We start from the raw sequence: 15,011 nt of genomic DNA, 5'->3' as shown, positions 1-15,011 counted from the left end.
TAAACCATGAGTTTTTTAATCAGGACTCTTTGCTTTTGAGTGCCAAAGCATTGTTTCCTTCTAGCTTGGGACACAGCTGCATAGGCAGAGCTATGGCATGAGCTAACCACAGTCACAGAAATAGCATCCTGTCTCTTTTTTTTTTAATTAATAGTACAGTCATTTTAGGAAAATATGCTGAAAAAAATACATTCAAGAAGCAACAGAATAATTGCCCTTCCCAGAGCTGTGAACTCTAATTTTTGCCCCTTCTAGTGTAGTATCATTTCTTACACCTCAAGTATCACACATTCACACATTCACTAATGGTGTGTCTCAAGCTGAAGAAAGGAGAGTTATAACATGGTTCTCTTTGTGTTACATCTGGTGGGTCTTATTAGAAAATAAATGACTCTGTGTGTTATACCTGGTGGTTTTTGTTAGAAAGCAAATTAAACTTTTGTTCTCAAAATGTTACTGGCTAAATGACATGGGGATTATTTTATCCTTCACTGAGTTCAGCTTGGCATCTTTTGAAGTCAGTGAGAGTTTTTTCACTGAATGTTGAAATACATCATAATGAATCAATAATTAATTAGAGTTGTTTGATAGATGTGACCTCTGTTATGTTCCACCGATATTAGGAGAATTTTCTCCTATGTTACTCACTTTCATTTTGTCCTACTTCTATGTGTAGACACTCTCTGCTTATAGCGAAATTTCCAGCAGAATTTTTTTCTGTTTAATGAAAGTGATCATTCTTCTAGAGAGGTTTCCTTTCTCTTGGCAGTATCTTAGATGTTGACAAAGTCAGTGTTCTTTGAGGAGTCAGGGCCCCACACCTGTTACCCTTAGGATGGGAATAAGTTTCCTAGAAGGAATCATTGCTGGAGGTGATGGAACAAGCCCTGGACGGTAAAACTCCTTCATTCCCAGCCTAAGGAGTCCCCTGCCACTTCTGGGCCAATTCCCTATGGTGTCCTTGCCTCATCATCTCTCAGTGTTACTCACCATTCATTTTCTTCCTCTTCTGCTTGAAATGTCTAAAAGCTGAAAAAATTTGGTGGCCCTATTACATCTCTTGAGGAAAAATCATTTAATTTGAAACATTTCCTCATTATTACTTTCTTTCCCTGAGTTCCTTCAATTTCATGAGTTAAAAGTACATAACTTTAGTTCTTGACCTTGAAGGAAATCTGATCCATCAGCAGAAATTTTATCTATCTCCCTCTAGCACACACATAGTACAGAAGCACATTGGTCAGAAAAGAACAGAAGAATGCATATACCTATCAAATATGCTCCAGCTTGCAGGAACTGCCAAATATCTTTCTATATACAAGAGCCAGAGCTCTTCAAGGAAAGCTAGAGCATGTCAACTGCTTTTTCTGGGCCCCCCAAAGCCCTGGAAAGGAACATAAAACTTGAGGTTCAACGTACTTTTTGTCCCCCTGTGTGGGCACAAGACCCCCCTGCCTTGCGCTGATCAACAAAATATTTTATATTAGTATAGTTTTCCTACTTTAACAGCTGCCTTTCTGTCCCAGATATCAATTTCTGTTGATATGGGAGATATGAGGACTTTGATGTTACTACACTGTGCCTATATACCAGTTTTCAGAATAGGGCTTTTATGCTAGCCAACATTAGAAATCATCCTCTACATAAGCCAAGTCAAAAGCAAGGAAAAATACTCATTTATAAAATCCAAAATAAGCAACAGAGTTGTAGAGATTTTTAACATATGGCTAGCAAAAAGGAAAGAAAACTTTCTCTAAAATCAAGTCCAAGAGGCCCACCATCATCTCTTTCCTTCTTGTCTCACTTTGTATCTAACTGCCAAACAAGATCTAAACCACATCTGACCCACAGGGACATTGTCTCAGAGCTGGTGTACACCCTCCATCACAAATATATATATTCACAGAAGGGAACTTGCAGCCAAGGAAGAAGGCTAACTTATAACTTTGTACTCTGTCTTGGAGTTTTGCACAAAGGTTCATTCAAATTCATCTCCCTCCCTTCATTCAGGTGCTGGCTTCAATGTCATCTCCCTGAATAATTTACTGGCCTAACATTTTCAAATGCAAATCTCCCTTCAGTAGGCCAGGTGCAAATATCTCTTATCCTTTACTGAGCTATCAGTAAATCATTAATCCACAGAGGAGCAAAACACTCCCACTTATCAAGACAAATCTCAGTGTGAAGCTTTTCCAGGCTCCAAATTTCTTACTTCAAATCAGCATATAGATAGACAATCACAGCTGATGTTAACATAAAAGCATGATCTGTGCTTTTGGGGTAGAGGTCTGTGGGATGATTAATACACTCCAGCTTCTCCCATGTTACCATGAGCCTGATGTGACATGGCCATCAGGCCTGGACCAAAAGTAGAAAGAGTCTTTGTTGTCAAGTGTGAGAAGGACAAGCATTTAATAGTTCTTCAGAGTTTTAGGCTACAGGAATCTGCAGCATCTGCATTGGAGGATCTGAATAGATGTATTCTTCCAGCAGATGTGACATATATTTATTAACACAACATGAAAAAAGGGGAGAAGGCCACAGCAGAATCTAAGCCTAAGAATGTCTTAAGCCTCAGCAACTCCAAGTCACCTTATAAAAAATGCCAGAAAGTCAGAGGGGCTGCTGACCCTCACACAGCCCAAGAGCACAGCTCCTGCCTGAAGCTGACCCCAAGCAGGTGTAGTGAGCACTGAAAAGCAAACCCTGCTCAGCTGGGCCTTATCAGCACCTCAGCCCCCACACATCACCTGGCCCCGCTCCATGACCAGTTATCTGAAACCAGACCCTGCACCAGGGACGCTGAATGTGGAACTGCCGTGCTGAGTCACTCTGTTTGGGGCTGCCCCCACATTTAAAAACATTTTGGTTATTGATCTGAAGATTCATGACTCACAGGCTCAATATAGTGCTGGGTTTAAAAGATTGCTTTGTTCTTGGAAGTGACACATATGGTCTCCTCAGGGCAGCCGCCCTCCTCTGCGACACCTGCTTCCCCAGAAGAAACTCCACAAGGAGTTGAAGAGATGCCCAAAAATTAAGTAACAGGGGAAGTGGGCTGTGCAGCTATCACTCCATCCATACACTCTTTTCTAGCCTGCAAGGCTCAGATGTGGCAACATTATCCATTCTGTGGTGCATCACAGAGGATTACCAGAATGTGTCTTCTCACTTCCCAGGAGATGAAACTGAAATCTCCAGGACCATAAGGGATCATTCACTATGTGAAACTGTCTAATTGAACAGCTTTAAACCAAAAGAAGAAATCAAATTGGACTCTATACACCTAAAAATGTGACCTTGACCTAAAGAAGCACCCTCTAAAGCCACAGAAATAATTAGGGGCCAAACTTCAAGGATCTCATCAAATTCATATATTGAAGCAGCAGCAGCTGCAAGTGACCATGTTCACAAAATACAAGAGCGTACTCTTTCTTTGTGCTCTAGCATACTTTCCTTGCCTGGGGAAATTCATTTTGAATGTGTGATGTCTCTTTGAATTAACTGGCACGAGTTTTGTAATCAAGCACTGTTGAGCCAACAGGAAGACAAGGACTTATGGTATTTTAGTGTGGAATACACATAAAAAAAGCAAAAAAATTGGCCCAATATGCTGTAAAAGACCACAATACACGCATTCATTCATGCAAAAATTAAGTATATAATCACATGATGAGCAAAGGACTTCATATGATGGTATACAAATTTAAAACACATACAACCCTATTTAAATAAACTGCACACTCTGCTAGATTCCAAAAAAGATGAAGTTACAGTAATTGTCGCTTTCAGTTTTATATAATTTTCCAAATAAAAATGTGAGAGTTGCCATTAACTAGTACTGACAATGCACATACAGTACACACATTTGTCAATTTCATTAACCTTCCAAATTAGGTATTCACGGGGAGCTAATGGCAGCATAACACATCATTACAATATTCAATGCAATTTCATGGATATTATGTATAGGGAGAAATTTTAGGCTCTCTTGTTCTTACAGCTGTTAGAAAATATTATACTTTGCAAATATCACATTAGTGATCGGCAAATGCTAAATAGCAGAATCTAAATAGCTTGAATTATGTCCCACTCTCCCGCCTCTCCTCATTGGGAATAGGGTTTGCCTCTATTTGTGTCATATTTGGCCGTAAGTAAGAAGTGCAAATCATCTGCCTGGACTTTCTACCCTCCTCACCATTGCTATTACAGCTTCCACAGCCCAAATTAGGATCCACGAGATTTGCTCTTAATTTATCCATTAACTTTCTTGATGACCTTGGGCAAATCACTTAATTTCTTGCATCTGCAACAATTTCTTCTTCACAGGGCACAGCACAGATAATAGATTTTATTAGTGTACTGGTACACTAATAAAGTACTGGTGGAAGGTTAATTTCCTACTCATAACTCATAAGGGAGTTTTACTACTATGGGAAGAGGAGGTCTTCCAGCTGGAAAAGAGAGTGGGAAGGCACTGGATATGAGAAGTAGAATGTGGGCAGGTGTGGGAATAAGAAGAAAACAACAGATACTTTGAATTTTCTAAATTAAGGTTTATTTGGTGACAAGGTGGGGGAAGGCAAGTGCCTCTTCAGAAGAGAAGAAAAATGAAAGGATCTTAAGTAAAAGGAGTACTCTTAGGAAGTCAGAACGTGCAGGGAAGTAACTTTCGGCACACAAAACAGAGAGATGGGTCACAGATTTGTACATCTCAAAAAATAGCACGTTTTTACCATCAGCAAAGGAATATGAAAGGAAATTATAGTCCTGCAAGGCCAAAAGTGGACATGAATGACAAAAGCCAGATTTTTCAGCTTTGATGCCCTTTAAACACTTTTCTTTTCTAGACCTCTTTGAATTCCTCAAACCAGTCATATTTGAATAAAGTCAGCAGGACTGAACCTCATGAAAATTGCTCTAGCTTGAGCAGAAAATCTTTGATTCTAAGACTTTTACCTCTTTTGAATTAGAAAGTGTTTAGAAAACAAGGTATAGGAAATTCTCAATATTTTGCCTTCTGATCAGCATTAAAGTGTTTAAAAAATAAAAACCATCAGCAGTTGTGGCAAAATAAACAAACACACATGTAATCTATGAAAACAAAAAATTCCCATGCAAACCATCCCTGACAAAAATGGTCAAGGTTACCCAAAGCAATTTTAATTGAGATTTGCCTCTCTGCTTGATGCTGCTTTCCCAGCAGACCCTACATAAAGCTCAATATAAGACCTGTTTACCTTGTCAAACAGGACTAGGGCTAAATGCCCCAATAGATTTCCTTACCAAAGGAAAGTGGAGTTCTCCATAGGCGGCAGCACGGTGGGCAGCATTAGCACAGTGCTTCTAACCCAGTTGGCTATGTTGCATCTTAAAATATCTGAGGTTCTCTATTAATGGGAAATAATTTGGATGGACCAGCTTTGCAACAGCCAACTCGTGTTAATTTGAATTACTTTGGTTTGCTTTTCTCACTGTTGCTCTCACTGCCAAGGGCTGTCAAAACACATTGTCCTGCTTTCAGAAAAGAGCCACATACTGTGTCATGGAGAGATACAAAACACAGCTGATAAAACTGCACAGAAGAGTTCAGCTGTCTTCCCAGTCTATGTATTTAAATAGCATTCTCCTATAGAAGTGAGGCAGTTTGTACATTAATTTGTCTTTCTTCCCCTCCATATGGAGCACCTGCTTCACTTAGCCACCTCATTTTGTATTTAGTTTTTTACTTGTAGTTCAGTTTTCCATTTTGAAGATTTGAGTACCAGGAAAGTGAGCCTTTTAGCCTTCTTCCTCTCAGAAGAGTTAAAGTTATCCAATCAGTTCTGGGGGTTTAAAAAGTGCTACATTAGCAGAATTTTATTGCTCACTGTCTTAACCTCCTATTGTAACATACAGAAAAAATATACAACAAGATGGGTGACTCTGCATCTCAAGTAATATGTAGAAAAAAAAAAGTAATGTTCCAGCTTCTTTAAATTTGGGCCAGCACAAAACTGTCTGATAACTAGGAAAAAAAAATTAAAATAGTAAACTATATAAAAATAGCAAAATAAATAGCAACATTTTTTTTTCTTATAGTTGGAGATTTACCACAGGCAAAAAAAGAGCAATCTTTGACATAGGAGAGAGGGAATATTTTTAATAAGGTGCCTTGCCAATTTGGCTTGTTATTCCTATGCATAAAGTATCCTGGTGTCCTTTAAATTAAAAAAAAAAAAAAAAATAACCAAAACAAAAAACAAGTTCAAGCCGGACAGAAGTGCCAGCAAATGTTATAAGCCAGTGGATAGTGGGTGGGTGGTGTGAAAACGTTTCATAACTGCTAACAGCAACCCTGTTGTGAACCAAACAGCTGTGCACAGAACACAGGTGTGCTGCACAACAAGGGCTATTCATGCCTTCCCACAGGGCGCTGGCCAGGTTTGCAGAGCCACAGCTGACCACATAAAGCATCCAGGATGGAAAAGGCTGGGAGTGAAATGTCCAGTACAAGTGTAAACACCGGACGCCACACGGGCACACACACACACACACACACACACACACACACGTACATTTTTAGCACATTTTGCTCACTAGTGCAATTAAAAGAAGTAAGGAAAGCCTATTCTACTGTGGGAAGCAGAGAATATAATGACATAGGAAGTTAATAGGAATGTTATGTGCATGAAAAAAATAGGCAAATACAACAGAATTGGGATATGGCACAAGCCAAAATATTCATAATTTAACTGAACATGTTGTTCCAATAAATTCTTTCCTCAATGTATCAAAGACATTTGTAATTATAGAAAATGTAGACGATATTCCAAATAATGCTAGCAAAAGGGTTACAGATTTTCGTTCCTTCTACAGAACCTCCAAGAGAGAATACAAATTTCAGGAAAGTAAAATATTATGGTTAAAAATTAAAACCATTTCCCTTTCATATGCTCTGCATAAAGTGTTTTTGCAGCTTTTCTTCCACAAATATCAGTGCAGTAAAAGGTTGGGAGGTGGTTGGGTTTTGTTTCCTTTTTTTTTAGCAAGATTTTTAGGAAATGGTGTAAAAAACAATTCAAGTGAAAAAGGAACGATAATCAGGAACCCTTGAATTCTAATTCTGGATTTAGAAATCCTGCATTGGGCATTTCACTTGAACACACAAGTAAATATTATGATTCAGTTGCAAAAAGGTAGACTACCTCTGTGTAGAAGCAAAGGCCTGCCTGCCCAAGCAGACCTTCTCTATCTATTGTGCCTATTATGAAAAGGTAATTATTTGTTAAAGGCACAGTCTCCAGATACAATATTTGTAGCCACATAGGGAATGAATGCTTTCCAGTTGTAGGTACAGAAAAGCCACCTTTCATGAAAAAAACATGGCAGTGAAAATGCAGCATACCATAACTGTGATGCTGACTAATATCTCCACTTTTAAAATTCTCACCAGCCAGTTCAAGGTGAAATGCCAAACAACACCAGTTTGACACAGCAAAGTCCTGTCTGAGTCCTTACCGCTGCTGGTATTCCTGGCTTCATTTCTACTTTCAAAACAGACTACAAGTTAGTGAGACTGAACAGGGTTGATGTGTCAGCTAATAAAGTGACTCTATGATACAAATATGATGTATCTATAATAAAGTAAGTGACCCTGTAAGTATAAAAAAATCTTCCAATTCTCCAAGTACTCTTTTGCATGAACAGTGAAGAACTCTAGTTCCTCTTTCACATTATAGCCCCATTTCAAAGACATTTAAATATTGAACCAAAAATCCTGCTCATTGCAGATGTAGGGCCTCAGTACAACTGTCAGAGATGAGCAAGAGCAACATCAGAGATAGGTTCACTGGGTGGCTGCAGCCACACATCTTTGGCTCCCAGTGGCAGAGCCTAGATGTGTATCTGCCCAACGCTCCGAGTGTGGCTGTCCCACCTCATGAGCAGCAGCTGGTGGTCAGCCTCCTGAACCACACATCAGAAAATAGCACACACGAGCCCTGCTGTTTGTGCATTATGGCCACTATCTGGGGTAAACTGAACATCCTCTCTCACCAACTACAAAGGTCTAGAGAAACGTTTTTATCGCATTGTTATTTTTGCTTTCTTCTAAGATGGCCCCAGCTGTCACAGGAAAATGGGTCCCAAGATCAACCAAGATCAGCAATTTGCATGTGCGTTTTTTGCTGCTTTTTGAAAAGCTGATTTAAAATCCAGTGTTTGACACCATTAAAATCTTGCAACTGAAAAATGGCCTGCAGGTCTTCACTCATCCAGTGAGCCCAGCAGCTGTGCTCCAGCAGGACACGCATTTCTCATTAGTCACAATTTTGCCCATAAACCTCAAGAAATGGAGCCATCTCAGGAAACCAGTGTAGTTCACACTCTACCTCTATTAAGTCCCTGGCCTCTCTGCCAAGCTGGTGGAAAATATCTGAAGTGGCTGATCACCCAGATTTGGGCTGCGATTCCCAATTTCTCACCTCTGATCCAAGAAATATTTAACATATTCAACCAGAGGAGTTAGTTCTGCTTCTTCTCACTGTTATTCCTACATGAGTCTACTGATGTTGCAGGTACTTAGTCATACTTTCTTGTCTATAAAACATGCTGCAGAAATTTAAGCAGTACTAAGGCAAAAATAGTGTAAAGATTGGCTAGCAGCTTGTAATTAGGAACATTTCATTCGTCACAGCTTACTTAGAAGTGATTTACACTTGCCTCAAAATGTTGAGCAAACCTGAAACACATGATCACAAAATTCTCAAATTCCTTTTGGAGAACTCCCCATAACTGGCAAACCCAGCTTCTTTCCAAAAGTACCAGAATTTGATGTCTAACAACTTACACTATCTGTTTCTCTTGCAGCACTGCTGTGAGCCAGCATCCTGTATTTAAAGAGTCACTGAGCAAATTACAGGACCATTGGATCTACTGTCTCTCAGCAAGTGCTGGTACTGTACTGGAACCAACACATTTGGCTTATGTATTTGGCTTATATAATTGTTACAAGGATAAACAGCCTGAGAAAGGTTTTAAAAAACTAGAGGACCTGAGGTTCTGGACTGTCATATTTGTCAAAAAATTGTTTAAACAATGGCACTGGCTCTCCATTTATTCAACTGCTGCAGGTTTACTCTAGCTATGCTTGAGCAAAAGCAAGACCAATTCCAGCCCAAGCAGACCTAATACCTTTAAAAGAAAACCTTCACACTGACATTCTCATATTAAACCTCCCAATCAGTCTTACAGAAACCCTATTTTTATGCTTTTTCATGTGGAAATGAATGACTTGCTGTTCTTTTGTGTGATAATTTAGCTAAGCAACAATTATTGCTTTGTGTCCTCAGCTGTGGAAAGGACAGAGTTGAGTTACTCTAGTTCATTCCCTTTCCTCTCTCTTTAGAATTATAAATTATATATTTTTGTCTTTATAAGAAATTTGCAACCAGAAATAAATCAAACTCATCTGAATATTTACCTCACCTAAATATTACTATACCTCACCTAAATATTACTATGGAAATTCAATTTCTAATCTCAAACACAGATAGAATTTTGCACTCATATTTTTTCTTCACAATTGTTATGTTTTTCAAATCCAGATCAAATATTGCCCTTCACTTTCTTAGAGACATCTGCACATAAGGGTTAAGAAGAAAATATGAACAGAACAACTGCTGTGTAAAGGAGAGATAGAGCATGTAAAAAATAAAATCCTTGTTCATAAGATCCTTTTGTTCAAGAACTGTGATTTTATAAAGTTCTTAGAGCAAGCTTCCAAATAAATTAAATCATGGATTAATATGATAAGTGATACAAGTTATCTTTACAACAATAGATTAGTGTACTATTAAGTCACACATAGTATCTTCTCTATAGTTATTACAGTGGTGGGCCCAGTAGCACTGGCATAGCTAATGCCACTGCAAAAATTCAAAGCCCAGTGAAGCCTTCCATGCACAAATCACACTAATCACTTCTTAGAAGCAGATTACCTTCAAATGAGAAAATGTGAAGAAATTGTACCAACTGCAGCAAACAAAAAACCCACTAGTTATTTAAAGAAAATTGCACACAGCAATGTTGCCAAGACGTTACAGTGTCTCCATCACAGCTGGAGGTGGATGGCTTCTGTAGGCTTGGGCAATTCACATTTCAGATTCTTTTCCCACTGCCCACATGTTCAATTTTCTTCAACAGCAAGCCCTATTTCTCCCTTATTTACCTTCTAAAGCAAAGCCTACATTGGTGGGAAGGAACACCGAAGTGACACTTAGAAAAAGCAACATCATTTGAACAGCTGTAGACAGTCTGTTATTTATCAGAAATTTTAACAAAGGCCAAAGGAAAAAAGCAGCAGTTCAGCAGAGAGCGAGTCCTGCCCTAGCACAGCTGTTACACAAGATGCGAAAATTTCAAAATGAGAAAGTAAACATCACTCTATATTGTAGAGAAGAGTGAAGAGATGTTTCTTCCCAATCCTTGGAAATAGCAAACTTAACACTAATGAAATGCAAACATCCCCCAACCCCCCGAATACAAAAGCTGGGATCCAGTTGTGATTCTTTCCTTGTAGAATTACTTTGCCCACACTACCCACAGGGTAAAAAGCTACAGACCCCCAGCAGCAGTAAGCCAGGACTGCTTCAGTGGTGTTCATGTTCACTGCCTCAGGGCTTGCTGGACAGGCACAGAGTTCACAGACAGACTGCCAACAGATCACAACTTGGTGTGCTGCAATTTGGGAAAACACACAGGGGTAAACTCTGCCCCCACTCACCAGATTTGTTAAAAGCAGCACAGAGAAATCTTTTCAAGGGTCTTTTCAACAGTTCTTTTATTGAGGGCAGGAACTGATGCTCCTGTGATATTAGTACTAAGAATTCCAAACTGTCCCCATTCTGCAAATGGAGACAAACTGATTTGTCACGAGAGTTTGATTTGGCTGCTCTATCATTTAGAGGCTTTCATTACTCAATGCTGTCATTTACTGCTAAGATGGCAAATGTACAGAAGAAAGAAAACCCCAAACCTTTCCTTGAATGAAGGTAGTACTTGAAAACACCCTTCCCTCAGCAAAAGGCAAGGCAAGTCAAGCACAGCCCAGCTTTGCACCAATAGTGCAGGTACTATACAGGCCTGCACTATTGGAGCCTGACAAACAAAACAGCCCTACATGGAACAGTGGGGTTCTCAAAAAACACACTCAGCATGTCACAGAGGTGAGGAGTACCCCACTGCTCAATCATGTGGATGCAGGGCTGAAACTAGTGCAAGCAGACTCTGAGAGAGTTGAGCAGTGCATGGAGGGAGACAGAAGCAGAAGGTCCCACCACCTGTGCTTTGTTTGTCTTTACAGGGTTCTATCAGCACCTGTCACCATCTTTCCTCATAGCTGGTTCCTAAAAATTAGAATAGGCCAGTTTTCCCAAGATAAAACAAACACCTGGAAAGCTGTTCAGAGTTACATACCCTGATTTACCAAAGGCAGCATCTCAGGCTGACAGAGGATGCTAAGAAGTGGCAAGAGGCCATCTTTATGTCCTGATCTCTGTAAAGGGAGATTTGGGGCTTCAGCATCTTCCAAACAGTGCATAGGGAGGTCAGGTTCCTGACCTAACTCTAAGAAAACCTGCTGTGGGAAGCAGACAGCTTACCTCCACTGAAGAGGATGATGGGCAGGTCCAAATCTGCCCTATTTCAGGTCTCAGACAGGCAACAGCCTCAAGAGAGAGAGATGGCCAAGCTCTCTGTCAGGCACATTTGCCACAAGGTGATCCTGCAGCAGGAGTGGTGCTGGCCACCCCTGCAATGGCCAGGGGACCACACACCTCCAATGGTAGCCCAGAGCAAACCACCCAGTAATGCAGGAGATAATACAAGATACAAGGGTGGCAGGGCAAGTATTTCTTTGTTTAATTGTACTATTGGCAGTTCTCTTCTTGTTGTTATGTCTGGGGAAATCAGGGAAACAAGGTCTGGCCATCTGGGCATCCAGAAGAGCAGCTGTTTTGTACAGACACCTGTGCCTTGCAGGGCTGACACCAAAAACCAGGCACAAAAAGCAACACAGGCTCTGTATTTCTGAGCACCACTGATATACTTTGAATATTTTTTCATACAAAACAAAAGAAAAAGGCAGCTCACCATGGATAAAACTGTATTTGAGGCATCTAGAAGTCAGACACAGGCTGGATATTAAATCTTAATCTTCTACCATCCTTTGAATGTCTGAATTGCTAATACAGGGTTGTTCTGGGATAAGCACTATCCATCTCCCTTGTTGGAATAACTTCATTTTGTGTCAGCAATAATATATTAACTGGAAAGGGAATTCCAATCATCATCTTCCACCAACTGTGGAGTCCTTCATTATATAAAGTCCCTATTTTTCTCCCTGATTCCTAAAGAAAAATTTCCTTTCAGGGAAGTGAGAGGCCCATGACAAAAAGGCTCAGGGGTCACTTCATAGAACTACATTTCTTGCCTGCCTCTAAGCACCGAGCTGTTGGTAAGTCTGGGGTACAGGTTGGGGTAGGTGACCAGAAACTCATCACAGTTAAGGCATCCTGGGGCTACAGCAATCTGACATTTGACAAAGAAAAACTGTGCAGTCAAAATTATTGCTGACCATCATTCCCCTTGACTCCATCCTACAGCTATTTCCCCTGGTTATTCAGTAAGCAGAAAGCTGCTGCAGTGCTCTGAATGCTCTGTGCCTTATATCATACCCCAAAGGTCCAAAGCAATACGCCAAAGAAATAACATTCTAGCTGTGCTCAGTTATAACACCACGGACAATGGAAAAACCTCAATCTTTCAGTTATTAATAGAAAATCAGAAACTTCTGAAATTTTAATAATTCACTTGCAATATTTTCCTTTCTAAAACAAATATTCACATTTCTAGGAATTGCTGACTACTGTATTTATAAAACTGAGCCCATTTTTGCTGTGTCTAGGGAAGGATAAGGAAAGCATGATGCACAAACTAGGAAAATTGTAGAAAAAATATTGGCTGCAAAGTCTGTGCTCCTGAACACAACCAAGGATAACATTTAACCAGAAACAGGTTTAGACATTCAGCTGTCAGTATTTTCCTTTAGCACTGAAGACTCTCAGTCTGCAGAAAAAATCCTGATTCATACAAATGCATATGCTAAATAAGTATGTGAATCAACCAAATTTTTTCAGAAAATTTAATGAGAAATGACCATTCAAAAACCGATGTGCATGCAAATTGATATATATACTCATGACATATAATGCATGGTTTCATATGCTTCATTTCACTTTCAAAGCAAAATCTAATTGCTATTAAGAGTGCAGGATCGGTGTATGCCCATTAGCCAGGTGTTTACAGAACTTGCCTGTATATGAAACATCGTAGGTTGAAATCTGTTTATACTACCTGCATCCACAGCAGCATTTCCACATACAACTTCATATGTGTTTCACCTTTGGAATTTAAAGCACATTAGCTCAGTGTTAACTTAGGACATCAATGTCTTTCTCTGGAATAAGCTGAAACTCTTTTTTTTTTCCTTATCCATCAGCTATTCAATAGAGATCCAACATGTATTTTCATGTTCAAAAATTATACCAATTGAAATATAAAAGCTGCAAAATACAAAAGGGGAAAACAAAGATAATAAATAATTTATAAGATAGTAAAAATAATTTATAAGATTTTTTCAAAAATATTTTCAAAATAATTCGTAAGAATTTATGCAACCCTCTCACTCAAATTTAACAGTCTTCATGGCATTTGAACACGTGTCTTCTGAACAAATTTTGTTTAGCAGAAAATATAGCCTCTGCTAAAATAAGTGCTAGGTTTTCTTTTCAAAGGACTCTCCTATTATTGGTAGATAACTCTGCCACATATAGTTATATTGTACTTAATAGGTTTTCCATAGCAGAAAAGCTATGTATATCTTTTTGCTCTCATATTACATACTGACAATATCCTACAATCTAGTCCTACTAATATTTTAAAGAATTCAAAACAGAGGACAAAAAAAAAAGCTTGTTTCTTTTCTGAAATCTAAAATCTAAATTTTAGCTAAGATATAACTAGGGACAATCAACCAAAGAGATGAGGCTACAACAACACCTTCACAAGTTTTCCAGTATAGGAAAAGAAAAAATAAATGCCATTGTCACAATTACTTAAATTGATAATAATAGGGGGCACAGGGGATGTGAGCCCAATCCTGCTTAAGGCAGCAGAAGGATATGTAATAGTTGCAGTGGTGCTTTGGATCAGAACTAATATTTCTATCCTATTGAAGCTAAAGTTATAAAGCAACTTAGCTCACTCAAATTCACTGAATCTTACATTTTGCAAATGCCTGATGAATGCCTTTGAATAAGCAATGCTCTGAATCAGGTGAGTTTTAGGAAGACACTGAAATGGATAACAATAGCATTTCCTTGAAGAACACATTATTGCTGTGCAATGCCCCAGCTGTACATTGCTGGAGGCTGGGACTGCACACTGTGGGAGTGCCCTGCTCCTGGTACCATCCACCCGCATCTCCTGTCATACCCTGTCAAAAACAGGGCACCAACCTGGGAACCTTTGTCTAAAATGGCCTTTGAACCTTCTTGTGCACTGTACAGAAAATCCAACGGGTATCTTTGCAAAACTTCTTCCCTCTCCCCTCATACTCCCCACTCTTGCACAGCATTCACAGTCATCATTCCATAAATTTTATTTTCAAAACTTTTTCAGTCTAAATCACTGTCAAATTAAAACCAGGCTCATAGGACCAGTTATAGCCAAGTGCAACAAGCAAACGGCTCAAACTTATTTCTTCTGGTAACAAGGTAGTATAGGGCTCTCCCTGCCTAGCATTTTCTAGAGCATCTTTCAGAAGCGTTAGCAGAAGATTACATAGTCCTTCTTGATTATCTCAGACCTTAAATTTATTATGGCCCTATCACACATAGCTATTATAGTAAACTGCAGGTTTGTAATTGCTCTTAGTGGGAGAAGGTTCAAGCCCTTTATTTCTTCCTCAG

The 15,011-nt window shown here is 39.3% G+C and overlaps 1 long non-coding RNA gene across 1 annotated transcript in view; it reads right to left on the bottom strand.

Annotated features, from left to right (window-relative positions):
* Positions 1-15,011, bottom strand: part of LOC139592059 (uncharacterized) — an 81,463-nt gene that overhangs the window by 36,500 nt on the left and 29,952 nt on the right. The window lies entirely within an intron of this gene.

Source organism: Agelaius tricolor, unplaced genomic scaffold (assembly GCF_023055355.1).
Source record: "Agelaius tricolor isolate 1412-34295 unplaced genomic scaffold, bAgeTri1.0.p SCAF_1, whole genome shotgun sequence".
Classification (NCBI taxonomy): Eukaryota; Metazoa; Chordata; class Aves; order Passeriformes; family Icteridae; genus Agelaius; species Agelaius tricolor.
Note: the sequence above shows the minus strand (reverse complement) of the source record. Positions and strands in the feature narration are given on the sequence as shown.